Source organism: Artemia franciscana, unplaced genomic scaffold, assembly GCF_032884065.1.
Source record: "Artemia franciscana unplaced genomic scaffold, ASM3288406v1 PGA_scaffold_49, whole genome shotgun sequence".
Taxonomy (NCBI): Eukaryota; Metazoa; Arthropoda; class Branchiopoda; order Anostraca; family Artemiidae; genus Artemia; species Artemia franciscana.
The window spans coordinates 381,317-404,290 of NW_027062689.1; the positions used below are offsets into that span (position 1 = coordinate 381,317).

The 22,974-nt window shown below is 33.3% G+C and overlaps 1 long non-coding RNA gene across 2 annotated transcripts in view; it reads left to right on the forward strand.

Annotated features, from left to right (window-relative positions):
* LOC136041909 (uncharacterized) overlaps positions 1-22,974 on the forward strand; it is a 53,366-nt gene that overhangs the window by 13,752 nt on the left and 16,640 nt on the right. For both annotated transcript variants that reach the window (XR_010621126.1, XR_010621127.1), the window contains exon 2: positions 18,786-18,907. This is a non-coding gene — a long non-coding RNA (uncharacterized LOC136041909). The remainder of the gene's footprint in view (positions 1-18,785; positions 18,908-22,974) is intronic.

Here is a 22,974-nt window from a genome sequence, read left to right on the forward strand (position 1 = left end):
CCTGTTAATTTGTTTTGGTCCTTTCCATAGTTCTTTGAAGAAATTCCATAATGTGGGCAATTCGTTCAATAACGCATATTGTCCATCGTAAAATTTTCTTTGTCTAAGTTGCGCCTTGATTGGCTCAATTGTATCTTGGGTTTCTTTATCGATATCTGAGTTTTGGTCCTCGTTAATTGACCTTCGTTTTCTTTTTTCAATGGTTTTTCCGAATCCTATAGCTTTATCGATTTCGGCCATTTTCGTATCAAAATCATCTACTATTCTTTTTGTCTTGACCTTGGGAGAGTTAGGGGATGTTTCTTTCTTTTCCTTATGATTGTTTTTGCTTGCTTGTAGTCCCTTGTCTGATTTTAAAAATTGAAAAATTGATTCTTTTAGGTCAAATGTATTTTTCTCCAGTCTTATAACTTGTTGGAATAATGTTTCAAATGGTTTAGGGTCTAGCTTCATAAAAATTTTCCAAGCATTGTTACTAGTTAGAAGTGAATTTTCGTGTTTGAATATTATTCCATGCTTTACGACATCTTGTGTATGGGCACTTATACACATGGTCATCAAAAATGTTAAGATCATCTTTCTTATCTGTAATTAATATTTAATCAATTATTTCTGACAAAGTATGATAGAAGAAAAAATGGATTCCGCGACGCTGAGATTTATTAAGTATTATTGGAGTTTTTTGAAGATAGATTCAAGGGGCTAACACACTATTGTCATTACGATATAGTGTTAAAAAAAATTAATTTAAAAAATATCAATAACTTTAAATTGGGGGATTAAAGTATATTAAAGATTCTTCCAATGAAGACTCGTGTCTGAATAGATTAAAGTGTCATTACGGAAGATCTTTAGCACCGCCCATTTCAGAAAAGGGGTTACTTTAAATAGAGAAAAACAAGGATTTTTTTTTTGAAAATAGGGGGGAACACTCCCTAAAAATCACAGAATCTTAACGAAAATCATATAATCGTATTCGGCGTATCCGAGAACCTAGTAGCTAAAGTCTCATGTATCTTTCTCAAAAATGTTGAATTTTTTGTCAGAAAATTAATAATTGGTGTGTTTTTGGAAGATAAAATAATAATATTCAAGGGTGCAATCATTAGGTATTTAGCAAATTAAAGTACTAGCTTAGTCTCGCTAACAATCTATTAGGGATTTTTTTTTTTAAGTTTTATTTTAGGTCTAGGATGGAGTTAACTCAAGACCTATTAGATGTTCTCTACTCTCATTGGGGGGGATGGATAGACATTGGCAGTATTTATATTAAAGTTATCTTATTTAGTTACAAAAATACCTAGATATAAAAAAATTAATAGCACTTGTATTTTGAGAGGATCGCCGTTAAACTTCTTTATAACTCCAAATAGTTAAAAACTAAAATTGTTTAAAATTTTGCTAAACAAGGAAAAATTTTCTTAAAACACATATCTGATAAATGTATGAAATAGCATGAAACAACTTGTGTGTCTGATACGGCTTGAGGCTTAAATTACTAATTAAGTATATGTAATAGAAGGATAGGCTTATTTTATTGTTAAAGTTTTGATTCATGGCATTAATTGGGTAAGATCTAATTATGGTTGGGTGGTTAATGTAGTTTGGAGCTTTAAAAGTAGGGATAATTATTATATTATAAGATTATAAGGCCTAGTAACTTTATCTTAAAGATATAGACCACAGCTTTCCTGGTAAGTACATTGGGGAGATAATTATAGCTATGCCAGACGGGCACAAATTGGCTGAAGGTGTTATATTGAGGTACAAGGGTTTAATTTCGACTCGTAGCATCGTTTTATGCTTGGACTTCTTTCCGCTGAAAATTAAGTAGCTTAAATGGGAGAAAAGAGAAAAGAAAAACCTTTAACCACTTATTTAAATTCGGTTGAATTTTAGCCTAGTTTGCGTGAAAAAGTCGCGTGTTGTATATATAATCTTATATTGTATCATAATTAAGAATAGATTGTATCACAATCATAGTGTAATACGGCGCACTTTCATACGATTTATTAAATGTTTTTTCTCATCAAGTTATTCTTTGTATAAAATTTTTAGTTTAGTTACGAAATAGATAAGTGTGTTATTTCCAACTTGATTGAATAAGAAAAAAAAATAAGCATTTTCTCATTATGCAGAAATACTCTCTTATCCCAATTATCTTGTCGTTAAAAAAAATAAGCATTTTCTCATTATGCAGAAATACTCTCTTATCCCAATTATCTTGTCGGTTGAAGATGTGCCGTATAATTATGGCTTTTCGAAAAACCTTTAGATTTAATGTATTCTCTACCTCAGGTAGATGTAAGTAGATTATAATTGAGGGTTTTATTACAGCACTTTGCATTTTAATGAGACCTAGTCAAATTAAGAACAATGTATTACTTTGTAAGTAGCAATATTTCAATAGGATGATGCGACTATTTTTGGCCTTTATACTAAATAAATATAGTAGTTAACTTTAGTTAACTACTAAATTAAAAGTTAAAAGTGTTAGTTTCTTTTAAAAAGAAAGTTGTTTTCTTTTATCATTATATAAAAGTCTCGTTTTACAATACATTGTTAAGTTGTTTAGATGGGAAGACTATATTCTGTTATCTAAGCGAGATACATAAGTATACTTTGTGAACAAATGTTTATCAAATATAGTTATTGTGTTTTGATATGTTTTCAAAGCTTGTATTTTCAAAGCTTGACATTTGAAGTATTTTTCAAAGTTCGGACCGTGTCGTGAATCCATGTAGATCGCATAAGGTAAGAGATTGAATTTCGTTAAATGCCCTTGGGACATTTTTTGTTAAAATTATGCGAAGAGAAATTTTTTTTTTTTTTTTTTTTTAGTAGTAGGCTAAAGGTTAGTAGGCTAAGTGTTAAGTTTAGATTCTTCGTGTGTTATATGCTATTACACTTATTTATAATAGTTTGTTAAGTTCACAGGTCCGGCGATTTTGGTAATTTCTAAACATATTTATCTTACTATAAGTATATGGATTAAGTTAGTTATACGAAGGTTATATATATTTTTTTGTAATGTTAGTTTTGGTAAGCGTAATTTATTTTGAAGAATCATTACCTTATTGCCATATATTTCTTGTTTCGTTCTCCTTTCTGTTCCTGAAACGTTTTTACTTCATTTGATTTTATTTTATTTTTTTTACTTTTAGTTGCATTTAGGGGTGTTTTGTTCAAACTCTACTTCTGCTATTATCTCGTAATAGTTTTCTTGGCTTTTGGGTCCGAAAATTGATAGTAATTGTAACCCGTTTACAAGTTCTCTTCCAAATTTCATGTTTTTAAAATTGGAAGTTAAGGAGGGGTGAAGTTTTCGTGCCTCTTTCCTTAGCTTTTTTACTTTTCTTAGGTCAACTAACGTTAAATGTGGCTTCCAGTTTTCTTAATTTACAATTCGTACTCCGCTTTTGGTAATTTCTTTTGAGATTTCTTCTATGATTGGATTTAGGCGCGTTTTAACTACCTCTTCGTTCTCTAATTTCGCATATATAATTTGCTCAAAGAAATCCCCGATGCCTTGAAAATCAAGATAAAGTTTTTCATTTATAAAATTTTGTCTATATTTTTCTATGGTCTTGACAAAAGCACTTTTTACATGTTCAATTTCAGTATTATTTTTCAGATGCAATACTTTTAACGTTAGATGGAAGGAGTTTTGTTTGATTAAGGCTTTTGTTAACTTAGGGTTTGTTTCAATTACGTGTTTTTGCATTAATGAAGCATTCATCCTTATCTGAGGGTTTTTAACTTGGATTGCGAGGAAGTAATTCGGCTGAGATTCCATTACTTCATATCTTTAGACCAGTCCAATTTCTAAAAAAAATTAAATTGGGTTATATTAATAATTATTGGGTGGAGTTAGGCATGTTTTCATGGATAATTTCGTGGGATTAGCTGTTTGTTACTCAGAGGTTTAAAATTTTTGTAAAGTAGACAGTTTTGTTCCATAGTTGATGTCGAAATTATTTTGCACGTTGAAGATTGGTCCGCCTATATATGTTAAAAAATCTTTTGATCTAGGAATAGGAGCTGACCAAAAGGTTAATTCAGATATTTGACCTTTATTTTCTGAATTGTCTTCCGCGAACATAAGATATTTTTGTAAATTTTTAGGTATTTGAAGGCTCCACAGGGTATAATTTATATTTCTTTTCCGCATAAGAAGTCGGACGTGCATTCTGCACTGTTCTTATAAGGTTAAGAGTCCTGACACGTTATGGATTACTTTGAAAATTAATATTTTATGGAAAAATAGGGGGTCCTTACAGTTCATTAATTTTTCAAATACGATTATATCTGTTTGAGGCGCTATTTTTGACGCAAAGTTGTCATCGCATTCGCTACAGGTAAAGATTATTTGTTTCAGTTCATTGTAATCTGGTTCATAAATATGGAATTTTCGGCCGTTTCTTATCAAATTACTAGCTGAATAATGGTTCTTGTAGTCTTTATAAATTTTGTTTAGTATGCTTGGTTTTTCCAACAAGACATTTGTATTTCTTTTTATCAATATTGACAAAAATCTGAGAGGCCATATGATTGTATAGCCTCCGTCATTGTAGATTCTCCAAAAATTTTCGCTTACCAATGTTGCAACTAGATGATATTTTTTGAGGGGGATTCTGTTAAGTAAGATCGTAAAAGTCCGAGACGCAAGTTGCTGTTTATACTGGAAGTTTTCTTTTCTCATCTTGCGTGTAAATGAACTAAATAACAAGATGATCAAAATTCTTGTTATCAACTTATTAGTGATGCTTACAGGAATTTCGAGAAGTAGATAGAGAGTTCGGTATTGTAATTCTCTTGTTGCTTTTTTAACGGCATTTTCGAAATCTTGGTCTAATAATTTGTGTTCAATTTTTGACAAATTTGGCAAACTTTGTGTTTTACATGGAAACCAAGCTGTTCGGTTTTTGAGGTATCTGGGGGAGTTTTTATAGTTCTAGTTTTTAGATCAAAACTGTCCCCATTCCTCAACCTAGTAAGGTTGGGATAACTTAAGGTTCATTTAATGGCATGATATTTCTTTTTCAATTTTTGTTAGTTATAAGCAGGTTAGTAAGTTAATTGGCGGTTACCTTGGTACTGGTTTCTTCTAGAATCGCGTATGACGTGTTTATTAAGGTATTGGTTTCTATTCTCTGCCAACCAAATTTTTCATTTATTTTACACGGTTTTTCCTTGTCTACAAATTAGAAAAGTTACATAAGGGGGGAGGAAAAAATAAGGGTGGTAAAGGGTAAAAAGGGACCGTCTAGTTCATAATTTTCTGTTATTCTTAAAATTGGCCCACTATTGGCCAGTAAATTGCACTGTGACTTTAAAAGGTAGGGGGTTTTAAATGTTAATTGGAAGTCCTTTTCGTTGATTCCAGGGCCGTTTTCCTTGCACATTATGTATTTCTTTAGGAAAGTGGGAATATGGAGGCTTTGCATGGAATAATTAATGTCCGTTTTTCTTAATATTTGCCGTATTTTCTTCCTGCATAGATCTTTTAGACTGAGTTCATCTGAGGTCGTGTGAATTATTTTATAAGTCAATTCCTTACGAAAGCATAGTGGGCTAGCTGTGTCTAGGAATTTCTCATACACAATGATGTCTTTATCTGGCAAAATTTTTGATCCAAAATTTTCATCATTCTTGTAGAATTTTCTCGTTACACTTATTAACTCCATATACTGTTCATCATAAATATAATGGGATGAATTTTTTACAATTATTGGGTCAAAATTAGTACTGTATCTCAAATAGTGCTCATATATTCCCAACAATATATTTTCATCTTCCACAATTTTGTAATTCACATTTAGTAGTAAGTCCAGAAACTTTAAGGGCCATATTATTTTGAAACCTGATTCTTGTTCTATGTGCCAAAAATTTTCGCGTATTAAAGATGCTATTAAAGGATGCGCAACGGGGGGCATCGCTCGGAGTAGGGCTGCGAAAGTGTATGCAGCATTCTTGTGCCTATAATCGTAATCTTTGCTCAATATTTCCAGTGAAAATGATCCGTATAATAGGATGATTATTCCGTGTATTAGGAGATCCTCGTTAAAAATAACGGGAACTTTCAATAATGAATATAAGGTATTATATTCCAAGTTCCTTACTGCATTAGTTATTGCAGATTCGAAGATTATTTCCCGTAGTTCATAGTCTATTACTGAGAGGTTTGGTAAGCTTAGAGTTTTATTTGAAATCCAAAATTCTGGTCTCGCAAACATTAGGTCTTGGTTGGTTTCTAGGGTGTCGGTATTACTTAAGGTTCTTTGTCTCGGCATTTTCCTGGTTAGTATTAGTCACACGTATAAGCAGGCTAATTATCTAATGAGTAATTACCTTTTTCCGCCTTGAGTCCTTTTGGTAATTCGTCTAAAAAAAATTGTAGATTTTGTTTATTGTTTGAATTTTTTTGATTTTAATTTACCTTTATATGCGTCTTTTTTTGCTTCTACCGATTTTTTTCTCTTTAAGAAAATGTTATTTCCCCTTACTGCGTAATTTTGGGACGTTGGATCATACATAAATTTGGCGTAATGTCGGATTTCATCTAAGGGGCGGTGAATTCCTTCGTACTTAATACAATTTTCATTTTCCTCGATCTTATAACAAATTTTCGGTGGTCTACATTTATCAATTAAAAGTAGATCGGTTTGATTCGGACCCTTGCAAAACCAATAGCTTATATTAAATTTTTGTTGTAGTTTTCTTATTAATAGTTGAAGGCTTGTTAAGTTTTTTCCTTTCTTATTTTTATTTGAATATTTTATTTTTACTTCTCCTCTCGCGGGTCGATATTTAGGAGTATTCGCTAATTTTAAGCCAAATCTATATGTATGAGGTTCAAATTTTGTTAAATCGTAATTGAGGTACCATGTTTCAGCATACACCTCTTTACCATTCTCATCTTGAACTAAGATCGCGGCCGCATATATAATGTTTTCCTTAGCATGGATAATTGAAATAAATTCTGTATCTATAATGGCTTTGGACATATTTTGGTTGTAAATGGGATATCAATTAAATTAAAAGGGACTTAGTAATTTGGAGAAATTGGAAATGTTGAATAACGAGTAGAAAAGTACAACGTATAGGGATTTTTATTCGAATTCGTTCAAACAATGTGTGAGTTTTATATATTACGGATTGAATTGGTTGGTCTAACATGAGTTGGAGCAATGAAGAAATAGTAATTGGGAATTCGAACAGATACGGCATACGAACTCGTACGAAGTTCGTAGGCCGAGTCTGCACCAACTACCGACAATTGGCTTACGGTGAATTTGGTTTTGTTAAAATTCAATTTACAGTTTGTTGCAAATTACTTGTATTTGTTCACTTTACTGCTGGCTGTAACAATGAAGAAGTAGCTTTTAAGGAGTCCCCTCAGGTAGTACGCGGCAAAGCAAGTTGAAACACGCCAAGCCCTGCCACTACAACCCGCTAGGGCGCCTCGCTTTCTCTATTCAGGTCTCGTGTGTAGTAGACTTCTTGTAATTTTGAATGTAATTCTATTTTCGAAATCTAAGTCGTCTGTCTATGCGTAAGGTTTAGCAATATTAATAAGCTTTCTAATCAACGTTTTGTTACAGCTGAGTTATACTTGTGGTAAGATAGTTTACCAAAGCTACGGGTTATATTATTAGAGAAATTAAGTTTTTAAGAATCAGGAAGTGCCTCGCCTACTTATCTGGCGAAACGTTTAGTCGACGGGGCAGTTCTAATTTTAATTCTTAGAATAATCCTTAACTTAAAGGAATTATTTTAAAAAATGTTAATGAAGCAGTTGCACTCATGCGGTTAATCTTAGCAAAAATGTGATTTAGAACTCACTTAGAATAATGAGCATTCTTTGAAGATAGGCCGATTTTTCACTTGGAGTCTTTCAGCTTTCCTGAAAGGTACTTTCTTTTAAGGATGTTTTATTACGGGATGGTTTCTTAGCGTAATTAATTGACAATTAGCAAAAAAAAATGACTATATTTATATATATTTGTTGTTTTTTTTTTAAGGACTGGTAGATTTTTCTTTTTCTTTTATTAATAATCTAATTTATCTGGTTTTTTGACAACTCGGCCTGACCTTGTTGTTACCTTCTCTTCAGTAGACTCGGTTTTTTTCTTTGGCTTCGCTAGCGATATCAAGTCAAACTTTTTATATTGTTTTTTAAGAAATTTTTGACCTTTAATTTGTGCCTTTTTAGCCTGGGCAGTTGCACTCTGTGGTCTTGTTCCTTCCACATCTTTGGGCTCATTTGTGCCTGATTCACTCTCAGTATCTGAGGAACTAGTTGTAGATTTAGTATCTGGTTCTCTTGAAGTAGATGTTTGGGATTTAGGTGTAGATCCAGCTCGACCTTCGTAAATTTCTTCACCTCGTGAAGTGGAGGGTTTATTGATTGACTCGTCCTGTTGATCTTTGGACTCGGGAGAATTGAACGATTCTTGGGAGCTTTGGGAGGATTCAAATGTCTTCTTGGGGTGCCTCCACTGCTTGAAAGCCATGTCTTCCGGGGGGTGAGGAAGTGTCTGTATTAAGGTTTCCTTCCAAGATACCCAGTCCTTTGGTTTTGCCTTTGAGACGGTTATATCGTGATATTGTTGTTCATCTGTAGCTGGACAAGTATCAAGTGTACTTTGTCTAGTTTTAATTGGGTAATTAATAAGATCCATGGCCTCCCGCAATGTTTGTCGCTGCGGTTGGTAGACCTTTTCTGACTCTATGTCACCAGGGGTCTGTATAGCCTTATTTAATTCATCTTGTAACGAAAAGGGTCTGTCTATTGGTGTGACAGGGTGTACCAAATCATCGGGGAAACGTTTTGGTGGAAAAGGTGTCGAAATTCGATCCGGGAAAAATTGCGTTTGTGGAGAAATTGTATAGTCCAACTCTTCTGATTCTTCACTGGAAGAGGAATCGCTATTCCTCCGTCTCCGCGTAACGGGGGTACTTTTTGGGGGGGTGACCATATTTGTCATGGTTAGAAATTCATTAAATTTTTCTTCATCACTACTGTTTTCGAAATATCCTTGTTTGAAATTAAAAGGTTTAAGCTCACTTAATCTGGAGCGAGGTGGTTGATTTTCGTCCTCAGATGTATTTGATGTTGAAGGTTGAGGGGTCCATGTTTCTGTGAATTTTGCCCTTTTTATACGACTAACATGGGTTTTATAAATTTTTCCTGTTTTTGGTTTTAATAATTTAAATGTAACATTATTATCATACCTTTTGATTATTCTTAACGGTCCTAGGTAACGGTCCGAAAGTTTCTTGCCGTCCGATTTGTTTTCGTTCTTTAAGTAAACGCAATCTCCTACTTGGAAATCGAGTTTACCCTTGACGTTAGGAATATTTTTTGCTTCTTGCTTTCTTTTTGATTTTTCTATTTCTTGTTTTACAAGTTTATAAGTTTTCCTCATTCTATTGATAAATTCTTGTTTATAATCTTGAGAATCATTATAAAATTGTCGTGACTCTATAATTTCATTATAAGGGATTCGAAAGTCTCGTCCGAATAATATATAAAATGGGTTATCGCGAATGACCTGGGAGTAAGCTGTATTTATTACATTTGTTAAATAAGGTAATGTGTCATGCCAATCCTTACGATTTTCTTTCGTGTAAATACTTAAAATATTAGAAAATAGTTTGTGTCTGTTCTCGATTTTCCCATTGGCCTGTGGATGATAGGGGGTTGATACCAATTTATTTATTTGAAGGAAAGACATTAAATCCTTGGTTACTTTCGATACAAAATTAGGGCCGTTATCGCTTAATACTGTATTAGGGATACCAAAATTAAGGAATATTTTAGCGAGAGCTTTCGACGTTGTATAGGCGCTTTGATTTTTTAATGGTTTAGCAAAAGTGAAACCAGAAAAATGATCAATTACTGACAGTACACAGGTATGTCCTTCATTAGAAGTGGGTAATCCTCCACTTGTACCATATAAATCAAAAGAAACTATGTCAAATGGAAACCGGGCCGTAGGCGTTTTTCCTATCGTTGGATTCGGGTAGACTTGGGGATTTTTTCTTAAATTACAGGTTTCACAATTATTAACATAATTCTTTAACTTTGTTAAGGCTGAAGTAACGAAAAAGTATTGTTTTAATCTATGGAATGTCTTATCTATTCCCAAATGACCACCTACTTCAGAATGAAAAAATTCAAAAGCGGGTTTTTCCAGAATTTGGGGTAAAACTGGTATAACGGAAGTTTGATTTCTTTTATCAGTATCGGTTATTATCCTACATAGTATTTTTTCGTCGAAATCATAATAATAGTTATCAATTTCTTTTTTAAAAGATTTCATTTCATCAGGTAACTCTTTATGATATAAGAAATATTCTATTAGAGCAGCACAAGTATTATCTTTCTTTTGATATATTTTTATAGAATTCAAGGAAAGTGGGCTGTCTTTCTGTTCCTTCTCAACTGAATTATTCTCAGCCGATTTCATTTTTAAACCCTTCTTTCTTGGAACATACTTTGCTTTTATTGTGTTGACTTCTTCGTTTTCATTTTCTACTGGGGTATTATCTGGAAATCTACTTAGATAATCACATGGGGCATTTTGTTTTCCCTTAAGATGTTCAAATTCATAATCTAAGTCTTGGATTTTCAAAATCCATCTCGCGAGTATTCCCGTCGGCTTTTTGAAAGTTTGCAAATATTGCAGGCTTTTGTGGTCCGAACGCAGTTTAAATTTTCTGCCTACCAAATAATGTCTGAACTTGTCCAAATGGTGGATAATCGACAATAATTCAAGCTGTGTAGCAGAATAATTACTTTCTCCAGAAGTCAGGGTGCGAGAAGCGTACGCTATCACTCTTTCTTCCCCATTTATTATTTGGGAGAGGATCGCCCCAATTCCCTTGTTTGAGGCATCCGTTGTAACAACGAATTGTCCTGTTTGGAAGTCAGGTAGCGATAAAATAGGTTCTGAGGTTAAAGCCTTTTTTAAATGATCTAATGCATTCTGAGCTGTATTAGACCACACAATTTTTTGTGGGTTGCCTCTCGTGAGGTCCGTTAAAGGTTTTGCAACTTGTGCGTAATTTCTTATAAATTTTCGGAAATAGCTCATTAATCCTAAGATTCCTCGTAATTGTTTAATTGTTTGGGGGGGCTTTATATTTTTAACGGATTTTAACTGGGGAAATTTGTCCTTGCGTTACAACTACTCCTAAAAATTTTAGTTTTGTTTGAAAAAGATTTACTTTTTCTGGTCTACATTTTAAATTGCCTTCTCTAAATTTCTTAAACACTTTTGCCAAGGTCACTAAATGGTCCTCCGCGTCTTTGTCCATAGCTATGACGTCATCAACAAAATGAATTATGTTATTTAGGCCTCTTAGTAAATGAAGGAGGGGTCTACACAATGCACTCGAACTAGTTTTTAGTCCAAATGGTACTCTTAAGTATTCATAAGAACCACATTCTGAAGTTGAAAAAGCTGTTTTAAAAACATCGCCCTCAGCTATTTTTACTTGATGATACCCTTGTGTCAAATCTAGGGAAGTAAATATTTTGTTTTTATTTGATATTGAATCTAGAATTTCGTCTATTCTAGGTAGGGGAAATTTGTCACTTACTACCTGTTTATTTAAAGCTCTATAATCTACCACTAATCTAAGATCATTATTCTTTTTCGGAACTAAAATAACGGGGGCAGAGTAAGGGCTTATGCTTGGCCTTATGATTTGATTTTTTTCGAGTTCATGTATTTTGTTTATTAGCCATTCCTTATGTTTATAAGGAATTCTGTATGGTTGTTTTGCAACTGGCGGCCCCGTGGTTTGTATTGCGTGTTCATAAAATGGGATAAGTCCTATGTCATCTTCAGATGTCGAAAAGACATCTTTATATTCCCATAATAAGTCGCATAATTTTTGTTTTAATGACACATCGGTTATGTGACTTAGTTCGAATTTCTCAAGGAATTGAGATCGCGTCAGTGGATATTCTCTGTCAACGTAAACATTAATATTATTCACGTAGTTTTTATCCAAATTTTTCCAATTATTAATGTCGGATTCCGATACTACTTGTATCTCTACTAAACATGTACCTTTACTTAGGGTAATTAGGTCGTTTTCGTGGGTATTCGTTACCCAAATGTAACCTTCTTCCTTTTCGTAATTTATAATTTGTTCTTCACACACTAAATATTTCGGGAGATCTTCCCAAGGCGATGCTACCCAAATTTCATTTTTATTATTAACTGGTTCTAACATTTGTGATATTTGGATCCTCTGCATTGATTTAGGGGGAATTTTTGTTTTACGCACTACAAATCCATAATATTTTTCGTTATTTTCTTCTTTTATTGAATCTAGAAGATTCTCCGCTGGTTTTTTTCCTGGAGTTTCTATTTTTTCAAGTTTTTTCCATAAATAACAAATTTCTTGAATTTTTTTGTTTCTATACTCTTTCATGTTACCTATATTTTCCCTTACTTTGTTTGCTTGTATGTTATTTATCATTGATATGGTGTCCGTTGGGTAGATAAACTTTGAATTTGCTACATCTAATAATATTTTATTTGATTTTAAAAAATTTGCGCCTATTATCGCTTCGTCCGGAAAATTCTTACAAACTATAAATCGAGTATAGAAATTTCTGTTATCCTTGCGCAAGGCTAGATACACAGTGCCTTTCACATCTAGGTCGTGTCCGGTCACACTTGACAAATTGGGACAGATATTGCTCATTCGTCGTTTAATATAGTTTGGTAATTTATTAAACACGGATGTATTTATCACATTTACGGTTGCTCCTGAATCTATAAGGGCTGAGAAATAAATATTCCCTGCGTTGAAATTTTCAAATACTGGTAACATCTTATTATTATTTGCACTTAAAAATGGTATTATTACTGGGGGGGACCTATAAATTATCTTGCCACCAAATTTTGGTCCTACGAATTTTGGGGGCTTATATCGTTTCCCTGGGATTCCCAGATGTTAGATGTAGAATTTTCATTTGTTCTGTTTTGGGTTCCTTGGTTATTACTTGAGATGGAGCTATTATATGGCTGCCGTCGGCTGATGTAATTTTCTCTTGTATTTCTGTTCCAACTATTACTGGGTTGATTTGTTCTTCCACGATACCCTCCTTGATATTGATATGTATTGCGTTGGAAATTTCGACTTTGGGTGGGATAATTACCTCCTGTTACAAAGGTGTTTCCTCGATCACCTCTTGGGGCGTACCCACTATAGTTTGTCCCCCTGGACAAACGGTTACCCGTTCCCCTAATGTTTGGTCGATTATTATTGTTTGCAAAACAATTTCTTGCGATATGTCCTAATCGGTTACATATGTAGCACCTTAATGGTTCATTGTTAGTTTGTGCCCTTAATTGATTATTGGGGGCAAAACGTACTTGTCTTGGTGGTGTGGTGGTTCGAATTTGATTTCAAACAGGTTTGGGCGATGATTCTCGGGAGAAAAATCGCGGAGAGGAATCCCTTGATCTTACAGGGGCTTTGCTTTCTACAGCATTTATTGACATTTTTTGATGCTGCAGGACAATCGAATCAATTTCTACGGCTCTTTCTATTTCCTGAACTGCTAGTTCTAGGTTATCAATATTTTTAGCTATCAAAAGGCGGTATAACTTTGGGTTTAGTCCCTGTTTAAATGCATTTAGTATGATTTTTTCATATAATTCCCCTTCTCCTGGACCGTATCGCGCTTCTGTTGCGATTCTAACCTTATGCAAGTACTCACGAACGTTTTGGGTTTGTTCGAAAGTAACTAGGCCATGTTTTAGTTTATTCAATGAACTTGTGTCAATGAATCTTTTCTGGAAGGCCTGTTGCAATAATTCTATTGAGTTAATTGTTGAGGTTGCTTCTGTACCTATTGAGTTTTCGATTTGTTTTAGGAATGTTAGCGCCTGTCCTTTCAATCTTAAAAGTAACATTTTTTTAATACTTTTAGGTCAATTTTTGTCATTTCCACAAATTGTCCTAAATGGATGTTGAATTGATCAACGTCCGTATCTCCTTCATATTCTGGTAATGATTTTGCAATTTCTACCGAAGTTGCAATAATTTGTTGCGCTTTTAATATTTCATCTTGTTCTTGTTCCATATTTATTGTATTTTTTTTTTAAATATGCGGTTTAAAATAATCTCAAAATTTTTTTTTAATTTTATTACTGTTTTATTTTAGTTTCTTAAAGATTTTGATATTTTTGAATGGGGTATACCTATATATAAGAAAAAATGCAAAAATAGAAATAAAATCGCACTGCACCTAAAAATTCAAAAAGCTAGGTAAAATTGCACTGCACTCAAAAATTAAAAAAATAAAATGTAAGTGATCATACTTGTCTATGTTAGTGGGCATTAATTGCGTAGGTATATTCAGTTCCTTTTTCTGCTTTCTTTACCCGACCGCGCCATATGTTACGGGGTGGTTTTGTTAATTAATGAGCTTGTGTTGTGATTTTATCTTAAGGGGGGTTTGCGTCGAGTTGCTTGGGACACTTTCAAGTCTTAATAGCTTAATGTGGATATGGGAGCTAAATTATTAATAAAATAAAAAGGCTTCGTATAGAATCCCCGGTAACCTGGGAGACAGGAACGTCTTAATAGCTTAATGTGGATATGGGAGCTAAATTATTAATAAAATAAAAAGGCTTCGTATAGAATCCCCGGTAACCTGGGAGACAGGAACATCTCAGTGTAGTTTGAGGTCTCCTGAAACAAATATAGATTCCCTTGGGACCGTACCTGAAAGCTAGAGGAACTGTACCTGATGCCCTAATACATAGACAAAAGATGATTAAATAAGGTTTATTTACAATAAGGTTTATTTACTTACAATATACAACTATTGACAAAACAGCTTCAATGACTTATTGCATGAAAAGGTGAACATGAGCAAAATTGATCTTGATAATTCGAATCCTTCCTTAAGACTAACTATTCGCCCTTGTGTTGGGCTCATATATCCAACGCGCGCACTTGCCGGACAGGCTTGGTGACCTGCAGAAGTTGACCTCCACTACTATTGGTAATATTTAATCATGTGACTAGTCTCGCACTTAAAAGCTGTTCTTATGGCAAGGATTTCTCTTTTGGTTTTGAGAAAAACCCATAGGTCAGAATAACTGGTTACTTAACTTGTTGAGTAACATTTACTTTATCTAAATGCACGTAATCCAACCGCGTTGGACTATGCAGACTGTTGAAAAACTCAAGGGTCGGAATAACTGGTTACTTGACTTGTTAAGTAACCTTTAACTTATCTAAATGCACGTAGTCTAACTGCGTAGGATCATGCAGACTTGATAAATTTAGCAACTGTTAAATTCTAAATGATTTTATCCAAACCTTTTTCAAATTGAAATTTACTAAAGGGGTGTGACTGAGAAATTTAGTCCTGAATTTAAGAGTTCCTAGAAGAGTATGGATGAGAGATTTGGTCCTATATTTGAGGATTCCTAAGGGGATGTGAATGAGGGATTTGGTCCTGAATTTTATAGAGGGGGGGGGGCTGGTCTATATGTTACACTAGGCTATATATTTGCATGTTAGGGGGGTAGGGATAAGGCTCATTTTTAATGCAAATGAGAAATTTTACCCTTAAGATCCTTAGGTTTTTCCAGATATTTGTTCTTCTGATTTCTAAATCTTAGAAATTTGCCAGTGTATGTATAGAGAAGGAAACATGTTTAGAAAATAGTTTCTAAAACATGTTTAGACACATTTTGCCTTCAGCCCTGTGGTAAAATTCTGGCAGTTCATATAACTGATTTACCAATAAAGTGGTAAGCTTTATTCCTTCTACTGCTTTTATTTTATTATTAAAGTATATAATAATTGCTTCTACTGCAAATTCAAATTTAAGCACTTTTTGAGCTGTTAAAAATGATAAATTTTCAATTAAAGGATGAGTTATTGCTTGTTTTCCTCAAAATGGCTACATTTTTTCAGTGCTAAAATTATTTATAATAAGGTCAGGTTAGTCAGTTGTATGAACTGTCATAGATTTACCAGCCCTGCTATACTTTACCCCCCTAATGTGCAAATACCTTCATTTAAGCAGAAGATCTATTTTGCAAGGTTTCACTTTTATTAAGACAAAGATTTTGAAATGTCAGTACCCTCAAGAGGGAGAAGAAGTAGAGGTATGTTCCCTTAAATTTTTTTTCCATGATGTATTTAATCTGTAGATCCATCCCTGAAAGTTTCATTTTCCTAACCTAAAGACTCCCCAATATGACAAAATGTAGCTTGTCTAGAATTTTACCCTGACAGAAAAAAAGCTGAACATATCACTCGATGTTTTTTTTCCTCTTTCCAAATATAATAATTACTTCACTTGGGAGTTCAATTTTAAGCCCATTACAAACCCACAAGGATGATATATTTTTCTCTCATTTTTGGCTAGCATATATAAAACAGTAAGAAAACAAACATTCTTACTTCACTATATGCAGAATAATTAAAGTTAGCACATTTCAACTACAGATCCACTATACACCCCCCCTCATGTGTAAATATATAGTCCATACAAAATAGCCTATATATTTCCCATGTGTTTTTTGGCTCTCAGTCTTGTCACAGTTCATTCAATTTATGGATAAGCTGGTATAAAAAGAGTGATGCTAACATGGGAGGCCAGCCATCCTGTGCTTTTTCATACCCATCCTGGATTTCTCCAGGTACCCATTTAGAAGTTGGGTCAACTCTGGTTAAGCTTACAGAGTCATTCCACTGACCCCCATTCCAAACCAAATAACCAGCACCACCAGGACTTGAACCTCTGTCCCCATGTACAAAGGATTTCACATCTAATGCACCAACTAAATTTTACTTTGGAAGTTTCAGAATAGATTTAAAGGAAACAGATGAAACCCAAGAAAAGTGTTTTGAGCCTCATTTCTTTGATAAATCTTGGGTCAGAGTCTTTCAAAGATTCTGTAAAAATGTTTGATGAATTGGAAAGAAAATTCTCTGTTGGCCTAAAATTCATCCTAAATTATTGGGATCATGGTAATATTTTCAACATCAATTTTTTTCATGCTCAAAATGTTCTTAAAAGCCTCAAGAACAAAGTCTCTTTTAACTGACTATTTTGCAGTAGCAATTACTTACAAGTTAAAAATTTATATTGGAATGGGTTAACCACTGGGTGGTCAATAGGGTTTACATTAATACTTTGTAAAATTTTTGGGAAAAAATATCTTCCATTCTGACCTAGATTTTGTTTGGTCTGCTTTGGTGGCCAATAAGAGGGGATCAGGAAACCTTAAGGTCTATAAAATCATTTAAATAGGTTTGGTGAAAGTGTCCAAATATGTGAGATATCAAAGGATGTTACCTAAATATGATAAGACATAGAAGTATTTAACATGAATGGCTGGATAATTTTAATATATATCACTTATTTTTATGGTATTTACCATGTTGTTGTATATTTAAATTGTAAAAAGTTTATAATTACACTCCATGAGCTACTGCCCCTAATATTGGTGCACTCACTTTTCTTAGTTTTAGATCCCTAATTTGTTGTCAGTTGCATTATTATTTGAGAGGCTTCTTCGTCAAGCTACGAGTGATTTCTATAGTGCTATATTCATTCTCCCCCCTCCCACTACCACCACCATATTTTATTGGAACAATATCTAGTGCTCAAAATATATAGCCTGCACCTGATCACATGGGATATAGATGGAGATTGTTTTCAACAATATTTGAGCCTTAAATAAACTGCCCTAGGTTCATGATCATGACCATCTCCCCCCAACCTTACACCTCAGTTTTTGTTCAAAATTTTGGCATGGATGCATTTAGAGAGTTAAACATGGTGTAAATGGGTAGTTGGTACCAATTCACTAAATATTGTATTTTTTTTTTATTGGGGGGCATAGAGTTGGGTGGGTTGTTAAAACAAAAAAAGTGTATCTGTAGATCGTAATTTTTTTTGGGCAGAACCCTCACAAAAATGCTACTTGGCTGCATACATGCTTGTAGAGATTTTCACTTAATTTTTGTTTTTTTTTGTTTTTTTTTACAACTTTGAGAAAATAGAAATCTAAGCTAAAACTAAACAAATAAAATGTGAAATTGACCTGTTGATTTTAAAAGCTGATGGTAATAGAAAAAAAGGTAAAAATGACTAAACAAATTCTCAATTGGTGTTTTTTTTTGCAAGATCATCAATGGCAGCAATGGATAAAATAAGCTGATTCATAATTGTTGAATTATTATTCATTAAGATATTCATATTGGGTCATCTGATTAATGAATAGTTTTCACTTGTATCTGACCAATAAAAAGACCTTATGTGAATTTTAGTGATCCATATTATAGCTTTAATTCATAAGGAACAGTGGGGGATAATATTTGATCTACGAGATAAATTTTTATGCATCATAATTACCTTAATTCACACTTCCAAGCAAATTAGTTGCAAGAACTGTGATGCTCCATAGTTGATGATGGTGATAGATCCAGTTGCTGTGTTAAGATCAAGCAACAAAACATTGGGACTAGAGAGTGCTGGAGAGATGCAATTTAAGCCCAGTTGGTAACTGCGATCACATGGTAGGTGAGGTTCAAGAACCATTCTCCAGCAATTTAGAGTTGGCACCACTGTACAACAGCAAATAATGTAAATGGTCCTGGCTAGTCTCATAAAATATACTGGGAGGGGGGTCCATACTTATCTTGGAGCAATTCCATATAATATTTATTGTGGTAACATGTATTATTACAACTGTAATTAAGTAGAACTTTGTTTGTTCTAGTTTAAATAATGGAGCAATCTGGGGAGTTAGAAGTTTCAAGTGAAACTACACAAAATGCAAACATTGGCTCAGTGTGCATAGTTGGAATTGAAGCTAATACAATTCCAAGGACTTTACTAGAAGTAAGTAATTTTTTTTTGTCACAGTTTTTTTTTGTTTTTAATTTATGTTTACCCAGGGGGAGGGAGTCACAATTGGTACTGAATTGTAGTTGGAGATTTTTGAAAAAAAAATTTGCCATTTAACTTTTTATGGTTAGAAGTAAATGTTTTTTTTGGGGGGGGGGGGGGATAAACGAGCTCCATTTCTGATTGATTAAGCACAAATCATGTGTTGACTTGTGGTTAGTGATATATACTAGCTGTTGGGGTGGCGCTGTTGGAGTCGTTACGCGCCATTGTACTTGTGTCCCTGTGTCCCACCTGTGAATATAGAAAGATATATATATATATATATATATATATATATATATATATATATATATATATATATATATATATATATATATATATATATATGTTTTTAACTACATAAAACTTGCGAACATACAACATTCTTCATTGTCCCATTGTCTTTGCATATAAATAGATTGTCAGTTTTACCGACTCTTGAACGTGCAACATAAAATTGTCCATGGGAAAAACAATCCGTATTCAGATCTATACCTGATTATTCCCCTTGAGCTGTGTTGATGGTGATTGCTAATCGAACATTCCCTGTCTCCCCGTCGTCATTTATATATCCACCTGTGCCCCCGGCATCCCCCTTGTAGTTGTGTCCTGGTCGTCATTTATAATCCCAGTATCCCGGTCGTCATTTGTGTCCCAGTGTCCCAGTCTGTAATTTCTCTTTGAGTGTCCCGGTTGTCATTTATATTCCCTGTGTCCCGGTGTCCCGGTCGTTATTTGTGTCCCAGTGTCCCAGTCTGTAATTTCTCTTTGAGTGTCCCGGTCGTCACTTATATTCCCTGTGTCCCAGTTTTTAGTTTTCTTTTTCTCCTTTATTTTTCAGTTTTTTCCTTTGTTTAGTTTTTTTTTCGTTTTCAGTTTTTAGTTTTTTAAGTTTTTTTTTATTAGTTTTTAGTTTTTTTTTCTTTTTAGTCGTTTTTGTAGTTTTTACCTTTTTTAAGTTTTTTTTCTTTTTTAGTTTTTTACCTTTTTTTTATTTTTTTAGTATTTTCTTTTTAGTTTTTTTTGTAGTTTTTACCTTTTTTAGTTTTACATATATATATATATATATATATATATATATATATATATATATATATATATATATATATATATATATATATATATATATACATATATATATATATATATATATATATATATATATATATATATATATATATATATATATCTATTTATATAAAAATATGTTGTCTGTGTGTGTGTCGAGTGACGTCATGTTTGTGTGTCGACTGACGTCATGTTATCGACTGACGAAATTACAGACCGGGACATTGGGACACAAATGACGACCGGGACACCGGCACATAGGGAATATAAATGACGACCGGGACACAAGGAATGTTCGATTAGCAATCACCATCAACAAAGCACCGGGACACAAATGACGACCGGGACACAGGGAGTATAAATGACGACCAGGACATAAGCAAAAAAAACTAAAAAAAAGGTAAAAACTACAAAAAAATAAAAAGAAAAAAAAAACAAAAACTAATAAAAAAACTGAAAAAGCTAAAAAAAACTAAAAAATAAAAAAAGGGAAAAAAATGAAAAAGAAAAAAAAAATTAAAAATAAAGGAGAAAAACAAAACTAAAAAAAATTAAAAGAAAAAAAAACTAAAAAGAAAAAAAAAAACTAAAAAACAGTAAAAACCAAAAAAAACTAAATAGAAAAAAAGGGGAAAAATACAAAAATTTATTTCATCATATACCATTTCAAAAACGAATGTATATACAGACCGGGACACCGGGATACAAATGACGACCGGGACACAGGGAATATAAATGATGACCGGGACACAGGGACACAACTACAACGGAGACGCCGGGGGGCACAGGGGGATATATAAATGACGACGGGGATACAGGGAATGTTCGATTAGCAATCACCATCAACAAATCTCAAGGGCAATCATTAGAATCTGAGGATTTGACTCGGGATGGTAAGAGGAAAAGGTAATATTCCTCCTTTCTAGTCTCTCCTTCAATTTTATCCAGTTTTATAGGTAATAATTGTTTTATCAATAATGTTAAACGTTGTATTGTAACAAATAATAGCTTGTTGTAAAACAGTATCACAATTAGTATAGGCTAAACGGTATTATCATAAACTGTATAATAAATTAGATTGAAAAATGATTCGATAATAAACTTTTTGTTCAAAAAACAAAAGCTCTTTACTTTTTTTTGCACTTAATCCAGATATGCTTGTAACATGTCCTTAAGATATTCTTTTCTGCACCGTTACCAAGAAGTTTTTTTTGCTACCCAGTAACGCATGCTAAGATTGAGCTGTTTTTTAGTTTTTCCCCCAATCAGTTGCGCCCCATTATAATACACACAATGCTATATGTATTAGACTAATATCAAAAGGAAATATAATGAAGCTCATAAAGCCGTAAATGGCAAATGGCTTTGTGGAAGCCATAAAGCCATACAAGACACAAAAAATGTCTTGAGATACGAGCACTGCAGCTGAGGTGACAGCTAGTGAAGGGGAAAGTAGGATAGTCCATATCTATAAAGAAATTAATGGGGATTTCAGGACTACGATCAAGGGTAAATATAGACAACTATTTATTAAAAAAGAAGACATTGACAATTCATAATACAGATATTTTATTATAAATTAACTCTTTAAAGATTAACAAATTTGTTTCATTTGAAGTCGAGCTATGTTTATAATTTGTCTTATCTATTCGTAAATACAGTATTATCTGTCAATTTACCTCTAAAAAAATGTCCTTCCCACTGCTCTAGATCTCTCTGAAACTTTCTCAATAGGGGGTGGACAATCAAACCCATAAATTCTGCAAATATAATTCAAGTTTTTTGAGAAACTGTGAGTATTTCATTTAGTCATAACATTGTTTTTTGTTGTTGTTGTTTTTTTCTTTTTATTGTAAAAACAATTTTGATTTCAGAGGCTGCTCTAGTTTTTAGCTATTTGTGTAGAAGAAAATAAGAGATATCGTGCATCTGGGAAAATTTGAAATTTGTAAGTATCTTGAAAACCAAATAAAAGAAAGCGAAAAGAGAGCTAACCGGTAGATGGAATTTCCATAGTTTAAAAGGTGGACTAAATAATAAAAAAAATCTTATTTACTGTATTAGCATGATTTTTATAGTAATTGTGAATTCAATAACGCACATAAGGGTAAACCGGTTCAATACGAAAAATTCATACTTTTCTATTTTCTCCATCATTATCTATATGTCATATAATTTCCCCCTTTTTTTAAGTACCCGTCCCTCATGCAATAGATTTATGTGTACATGCTAGAGTAAGTTGATAATTATTGTCAAGGCCGTATCCATGGGGAAACTGATTAGAAAGACAAACTTAGATCATATTCCCCACCAATTCTCAATGTGATCAATACTTGCTGTGGGGAGTCTTCCTGACCGCAGCCTAATATTCTTTCCTAATTGATTCACATGCTTAATAGCCACTATTCATCATGTTCATCATTTATGCTTACCCTGGAAAATCTTCCCAGCTGCTTATTTTCTCCCAATTCTCTCCCCAGGCTCAATAACCACTATTCATTATATTTCACGACCCCAATGATGTTGTCTCTTAAATTATTTTATGTTTTGAACTCACGCATCAAATACAACACATTTTTATTTACATACCCACACATTCGAGGCGAATACCGACCCTATCGGGGTTGTCAATTTGGGAGGGGGGTCAGATTGGAGCAGTCTTTTTTAGCCCTCTATGCCTTCCTTCTAGGTTTTGAAATGTTTTTTTTTTATCTTCATTAAACAAAACTGAAAAAATCCCTCCGCCCTTTATTTTAGTGATTTGGTGCCCCAGGACCCTGACTACTTTAGTATTATCAATATACTTTCTTCTTTCACCAAGTGGCACACAATCAACCCTGAAAGTAACAAGGAGTGTGAGGATGAAATCTGATTAATTGAATTAGTTAAGTGGAATTTTACACAGCTTTAAATTTCAAAAATCAAAAATTTGATTTGTAATAAAAAGATGT